This window comes from Diadema antillarum, unplaced genomic scaffold (genome assembly GCF_040938485.1).
Source record: "Diadema antillarum isolate AM-2024a unplaced genomic scaffold, OU_Dant_1.0 seq00001740_RagTag, whole genome shotgun sequence".
NCBI classification, from domain to species: domain Eukaryota; kingdom Metazoa; phylum Echinodermata; class Echinoidea; order Diadematoida; family Diadematidae; genus Diadema; species Diadema antillarum.
The window spans coordinates 255,001-263,196 of record NW_027272423.1 but is presented as its reverse complement, the minus strand read 5'-3'; positions in this window follow the sequence as shown (position 1 = coordinate 263,196).

The window sequence follows — 8,196 nt, the reverse complement described above, 5'->3', positions numbered from 1 at the left end:
CCAAATAGTCCATTGCACTATGGTATCTACTACACAGTCCACCACACTATGATATACACCACATAGTTTACCACACTGTTGCAGTCACCACATACTGTGGTAGTCACCACGTATTCTATCACACTGTGGCAGTCACCACATAGTCTAACACACTGTGGTAGTCACCACATATTCTATCACACTGTGGCAGTCAACACATAGTCTAACACACTGTGGTAGTCACCACATATTCTTTTTACACTGTGGCAGTTACCACATAGTCTACCACACTGTGGTTGTCACCACATAGTCTACCACACTGTGGTAGTCACCACATAGTCCATCACACCATGGTATTCACCACATAGTCTGCCACACCGCGGTAGTCATCACATAGTCCATCACATTATGGTATTCACCACCTAGTCTACCGCACTGTTACAGTCACCACATAGTCTACCACACTGTGGTAGTCACCACATAGTCCATCACACTATGGTATTCACCACATAGGAGCCTAGTCTACCACACTGTGGTAGTCACCACATAGTTTACCACACTGTGGTAGTCACCACATAGTTCATCACAGTATGGTATCCACTACACAGTCTACCACAATGTGGCAGTCACCACATAGTCTACCACACTGTTGCAGTCACTACATGGCCCATCACAGTACATTATGATAGTCACCACATAGTCACGAGGTGTATCAATATTTGTAATGCATGAAGGCACGGTTACTGACTAGATAACGCTGTTATTGCATGGGAAATTACCTTTCAAATCAAAATTTATGATATTGAGCATAACATAATATTATTACACAATAGTTCAAAGGAAACCTATCACAAACACATCGAATATAGAAGTGTTTTTTTTAAACCAAAACTATAGGATCCCTTTGACCTTTACATCAAGGGAAAGTCGAATAGATTTGTACCATTATCCATGTGTCTTATTTCGTGCATGTATTTTCACCGTGATTGAACATTGATACATACCTATGAGGAAAACAATGAGAACAGAGAATAAATATCGATGCTGAGAGCAGCAAAAATTAAGGCTGTCAATATGATAATACAGCAAAATAATAATAATGATAATAATAATAATAATAATAATAATAATAATTGACAGTGCTTATATAGCGCATAACACATAGTGATAATGTCCCTATGCACTCAAAAAATGAAAAGATTGTAACAAGAACATAATTCCAATTACAGTGATGGTACCGAGCTTCATTTTGCTTACACTGTAAACAAATGCGTTTGCAAGGCAGACTTGAATCTATTTATATCAGTGATTTGTCTCAATTTCTGAGGTACATTATTCCATAAGACAGGGGCATTAAATGCAAATGTTCGTTCTCCGTAAAATTTGGTTCTTCTGTTTGAAATAACAAACAAATCTTTACTTTTTGATCGTAGGTTTCTTTCTGGAGTGTAGATTTGCAGTAGCTCCCTTAGATACTGTGGAGCAAACATATAGAAACATTCAAATGCTAACAACAGTATCTTAAACCGAATCCGATTTTTCACTGGAAGCCAGTGTAAGCTTCTTAAAACTGGTGAGATTTGTTCATGTTTCTTGATTTTGGATACCACTCGTGCAGCAGAGTTTTGTATTGATTGTAATCTGCGTAATATATGTTTGACCGGTAATCCATAAAGTAAGCCATTACAAAAGTCAAGGCGGCACATGACAAAAGCATGAACTATAAGTTCTGCGGTGTGTTTGTCAATGAACTCGCGAATTTTCCCAATTTTATAAAGTGCGAAAGAAGCAAAGCGACATTTTTGCGACACAAAATTTTCCATGAGCAATTTATCATCCAATATCACACCCAAATTTCTGCAAGTGTGTGCTGCATGGATTGTAGTACCGTCAAAATCAAGAGACTGTATACATCATTGAAAAAATTTACTGTATGTACATAATTATGAGGAAGTCCACATAAATAGTTTTGCAAACACATACATTGAAGTGTCACATTATACAATTTCAGAATTAATATCCGTTTTGTTTGCCAGGAATATGTCCGCATCAGTTTAGATCAAGATTCACAGCTAAAAGTACGTCTGAAAATAATTATAATAATTCACTGAAAATCCTTGAATAAGAACAACAAGGCTTGCAAATTCATACACTATGTATTGCATGTTAGTTATCAACGTGATTGTTAAATAATCTTTGGAAATAATATGCAAGTACAGTGTGTAAATATTTTAATCAAAAGCTCACTTGGAAAAGGCAGGAAAAGAGCAAACCAGTTCTTTGATCGACTGCCACCTGAAGCTTATGGAGTAATATTTACGTACAATTGAGGGACAGAGATATTGAAACTTTCTACAAAGCGTTCTTCTAGCTCATTTTGGCTAATAAGACGCTTTTTATTAACTTATAGTCCGAGAAAATCCAGTTCCATTTTCCAAGGATGTGTACAAAATTAAATCTGAATTTCATAAAAAGACATTTTTTCTAGGATAGGCCCTACACCTATACATGAAGAACACCTATTTGAAACTTGAAAACACGATCCGTTGGTTGACTAGATGGAAACGAGCTTTACTTTGCCAAGATATCTGTTTCCTTAGTAATCATGGTAATCAATCCATGAACCAACAATAACGACACAGCAGCCTGCTAGAATAACACTGTAAATCACCTTTAGTATGTGTATAAAATCATTCGCTCATCGGTGATGGTTGACTGTTCTCGAGATTCTTCGGCTGTGTATGTCCTTACATAGAAAGCTGTGGTAAAACTTTACACAATCCCTGACTGGCATCCCCGAATATTTCCGAGGTGGGCCAGCCTTTTTATTACATGATATTCCACGCTACCAGGTCCATTATGACATCACTCTATAATAGAGCGATGTATAGATCATTATCATCAGATGATACAAGATTCGCAGTGATAGAAACAAGGAGACAGCGCCCTCTAGAGGCCTCATAGAAAAGTGATTGACAGTCTTCGGTAGAGAGACATCGTTGAGCACAGAGGATCCCAGAAGAACAGGTGTAATGTGTGGTGACAGATGACGGTGAGGGCGCCATAATTATTTTCGCCAAGGTGACAATTAAATATTGATGCAATGTCTCTTAATAACTTAACTTAATAACTGTCCTGTCTCCTAGTTAGAACAAAGGGACAATAAATACTTAATGTAAGACCAAAGGCGAGTAAAATCGCCATTGAACAAATGGAACCAACTAAGCAGATAAAAGAATGTGGGAAAAAGACAGATCGGACTCACGACTGTGAAATGTTGGAAGAGTGAGTAATAATTCAGTGATATTCATTATTTTTGTTTGTTTGTTCATTTCCATCTGAGGAGATGACTGGATAACCCGTATTCAGCTAAGATAAGCTGTTGTTCATACCATGGGGTCCAGTTAGATGTAAGGTGGGATCACATCACCCGGATTTAACACCCTGCTCCTTGCAATTAATGAATGAAGCGGGATCTTTAACGTGCATGAGTTGTGACTCTGTCATACACCTCCGTTTTGTGTTCTTTCTGAGCGACAGAGTGTTTTGCCTCTTGCTAGACTCTGAGGGGACTATGATTAAACACAACATTGTCTAGTTCAGTCTCGGGTTCAAACCGGGAGCCTTAGGATGGGGAGGCAGACGCGTCACCAAATCTATGAATGTTCAGTTTGCGACCACTAAACTGATAATTTTGTGGGATCAATCTAAGCCGATTAATAACTTTGGCTAAGATGTATCAAAACACTTAAAAACAACAACAAGATCAGCATAATGTGTAAGCCATATCCTATGTAACTAGCATCGAGTGATCAAGTCCTACACTCCCTCTCCAAGAATGGGTCACTAAATTTTTGAATATCATAAAATTATATTCTGGTTTATCCTTTGATTCTAGCAGCAGCCGATTCCTCGTTAAAGACTATTCCACTGCTTTCTTCTTCCCTGAAAATAACACATCATAGAGGAGTTGATTATCTGTTGCTTTTGAATTATAAAAAGAGGAAACAAAAACATGAAATGAAACTAAGTGTAAAGTATGATTCCATAATTATCGTATGCAAATCGTGCCTCGTCATTGAACTTTTTCCTCTCCCGCCGACTGGTCGATTACTTAATGTTTTACTTTGTCAGTGAAACATTACATCTTCCTTTATGATCTGGATAAAGTATACTTTTATTTTTTACGGTCGATGAACACTTTCTTGAAAATTAAGAAAATCATCAAAAGCAATGGTTCATACTTCATTTTATGTTCCTTAAGGTTACTAGTTATATTACTTTATTAATAAGGCAGTATTTCTCTTTTGTTTCAAATTCTAAAATGTCCTCTATGTGTATCTTTTTTTTTTAAATTGAAATGTCCTTCAATCAGTTTTAAAAGTTGGTCTTAATTTATCAAAGCTAACTTAGGGCGGAATCCGCACTTCGAGACAACGCCCTACAGTCCTCTTATAGATGTTCGGCTTGAATACTGAAGAGTTTGTTTGCAAAAACCGATAAGTCCTTATTTACTAAATGGAGATACTATTTGCAATTAAAGGTCAAGAAAAATAAAGAGAATAATAAGAATTTGTTCGCTTCTTTTGACTATAACTTCAAAAATGTACCTTTATATATTGTGACAAATGCATCATGTAAGAGGTATAAGTTTGTACTTCATGGCAGAGACCGTACTTCAAAATCTCCAAACATGGACTTAAGGTTTTTGAAAACAAATCTTCGTATAAACTAAACACTAAACAAAAAGTAAGTTTCCCCTAAAACAAACGTCTGTAATTTATGAATCAGGAACCTATTAGGGAAATCTGAATACAAGATCATGTGGCTGTATTTCTCGGGTACCTTTCATGTGAAATTCTGTGGATATCACTCGGTCAGCTTGATTGATCATGACTTAAAATCCACTTTTTGAAGTTCACAAGCCCAATGTGACTTGTGCACACAATTTCACGGTTGAGTGAACACGTGGTGGGGGTAAAATTGCCAAAATAGCCGATTTCACATGTTCTCGTGGTAATTTCTACGAATTGAGATTGAATCGTGTGTTGGACAGTTTTTACACACAATTCACCTAACTACACGGTTGAATGAGCACATCAAAAACAAAGAAAAATTAGAATTTAAATTGTGCAGTACGAACTGCGATAGTTTTGCGCAATGCAATCAACTGTATGATGCTTTTTATTTTGTGCTAATACCCACACGCATTTCAGTGACCATCTGACATTTCAGTCACGCTTCAATAAGCACGTGTAGCTGGAAACCCTTTTCCCCTTACATAATGAAAAATTGGCAGTTTTGCTATAATTTCCATGGTAGGTTTGTGTGAAAAGGAGGTATATATGTTTTTGAAAGCTAACAATGGCTTTTGCATGCAATGTGGTTTATTTTACTGTTGAATCACCACATTATGGGGGCGCTGTGGCATAGTGGATAAGACTCCCGACTCCTAATCGGAGGACACGAGTTCGAATCCCGCCCAGTGCTTACGTCCATGGACAAGATATTTTTTTTTCCACAATGTCATTCTCGACCCAGGTGTATAATGGGTCCTGGCAGCACAATGGCAGGGCCCTCTGGTAGAGCAGTAGCATCACTGAGCAGGCCTTCCTGGATAAATAAGACCTTATTATTATTATTATTATTATTTTTATTATTATTATTATTATTGTTATTATTATTATTATCATTATTATCATTATCGTTATTATCATTCATAATATTATATCATGAAACATTGATTTATCTTATTGAAATCGTCCAGCAGGTATACGTTGCATTGATATTCTGCATTTAAAGTCAACTGAAAAAAAAAATCATTATTGCGTTTTACGACTGATATTAATGTATGTGATCCTTGGTATTCCTTCAAAATTGTAAATGTCAAGTGGTTTATGGGGCCTGAAGCACCCCTTCTAATCTCTGGCTACCTTTGATTTAATTTTGAAGTATTCATTGGGAATTGGTCTGCCTTTAGTTTAATAAAATCCCCTTGTTGAAGCAGATATGAGAATTTATGCAAATTAAATCTCCGGACTTTTGTTCTCACTTCTGAATACTAATTTTGACATTAAGTTCTTGATGTCTTTATGACGTCAGGAAGTCATGCATGAACTCAAGGGAAAATTAATGCAATAAATCATTGGCATGGTACCAAATTTCATTTTTTGTTCAATATTAATATCATCCCGTGCTACAAATATGCACTGAGAGAATGGAGACAGATATTGATTGTGGTGAGATAGTGGCCTTTGTTGTTCATGTGGTGTTGATGGTTGGTGATGGTGATGAGAGTTGCTTAAAATGCTGGTTGACTATTTTGCGATCGTTATGGCACTATAACACAGATTGGGTACCATCTGCACTCACTTTTCATGCTCTATCGGCTAACACAGCTGAACAGGTCTCCATACACGAAACAAATGTAAATGTTATCGGAATTTCAGCCATTAAAAATGGTTTTGACCTGCACATTTTGCTCATCTTATGTGCTTACTGAAGAATGTCACAATGGCATTTTTAATGTTGTTGTTTTTTCATTGAAATCACAGTAATTTCTCAACATTTCAACTTAAACATAAGAAAACAATGAATAATCTTTTATTATACTGGGTAAAAAAGGTTTGCAAGTCCCACATGCTCATTGAAGCGTAACTGAAATGTCAAATGATCACTGTATGTGCAGTGGTATTAAACAAAATACAAAAAGCATTAAACAATTCATTTCAGTACGCAACATGATCGCAATTGTTACCGAACAATTTTAATAGTTTTTTTCTTTGTTTTTAATGGGCTTATTCAACAGTGAAATTACGAGAATTGTGTGTAAAAACTCTTTATAGTTAGATAGTAAGTTTAAGATAGTTATGTAGGTAGATAGGATCATACTGATACAACCTGTATGATGCATTTGCATGTAATTGAGTTGGCATTTCAGTATATTATGAATAATTATAAGAACGACCCAAGTCCATGGAAGACCATTTCTAGTAAACTAAAAAAAAAAAAACAAACAAACAAACAAACAAAAAAAAAACTTCATATCTTTTTTATTTGTCCAATAATATTCTATTTAGCTGTGATGGGAAGGTAACATTGTACATACAAATTAGAACATAATTGTTATGACAATTAACATTTACATTAATTGTGGAGAGGCCATTTTGTGTGGTGGACTTGGGTCGTTTTTTGATTCATATACATGATATTCTGCTATAGAGATGAGAGAAGGATGAGAGAGGGCGCTTATGAATATAAGAATGACCCAAGTCCTTCATTCTTACATTAATATAAGATTTAACTCATTCATTTCAGGCACTTACGGGGGTAATTAGGATTTATTGTTTATACACAAGATGAGTCCATGCATAAGCTACAATTTCCCATGTCAAACTGACTTTGGCCGAAAATTGGACTTGGGTCGTTCTTATATTCAGGTCTCCATTTTCTTCTTCCAACCTCCTTACCAGAGACCATGATTATACATCATCAACGGATATTTGAGAAAATTTTTTTTTCTTTTTTTTTTTACCAGGGTTTCACACACAAAATACAGATTTGCCTTGCGGCCGACGCAACTTTAAAGGACAAGTTCACCTTCATAAACATAAGGATTGAGAGAATGCAACAATATTAGTAGAACATATCAGTGAAAGTTTGAGGAAAATTGGACAATCGATGCAAAAGTTATGATTTTTTAAAATGTTTGTGTTGGAACCGCTGGATGAGGAGACTACTACAGCTTGTGAGTCATATGCGTACAACAGTATAAAGAAAATGTAAAAGAAAATTCAACATATTTTCACTTTTTTCGCATAATAAAAGAGCTCTTGACTTGCCTCTTTTCTAAGGCAGGGGGAATGATATTACCCATAACATTTGTCGGTAACGATTCAGGGGAATGTGTACTTTTTTCAAAAGATGGCATTTTGTGAAATTCTCTTTATATTTTCCTTATATTGTTGTACGCATGTGACATCTAAGTTTTTCATACACTGCAGTAGTCTTCTCATCCAGCGGTTACTGCACAAAAACTTCAACAATTCATAACTTTTGAACGGATTGTCTGATTTTCATCAAACTTTCAATGATGTGTTCTACTAATATTGCTACATTCTCTCAATCCTTATGTTTATGAGGGTGAACTTGTCCTTTAATATTAATTTTCTCTGCTCTCTCACCTACTCTTTACCGAAATGGTGCTATTTCTCGACT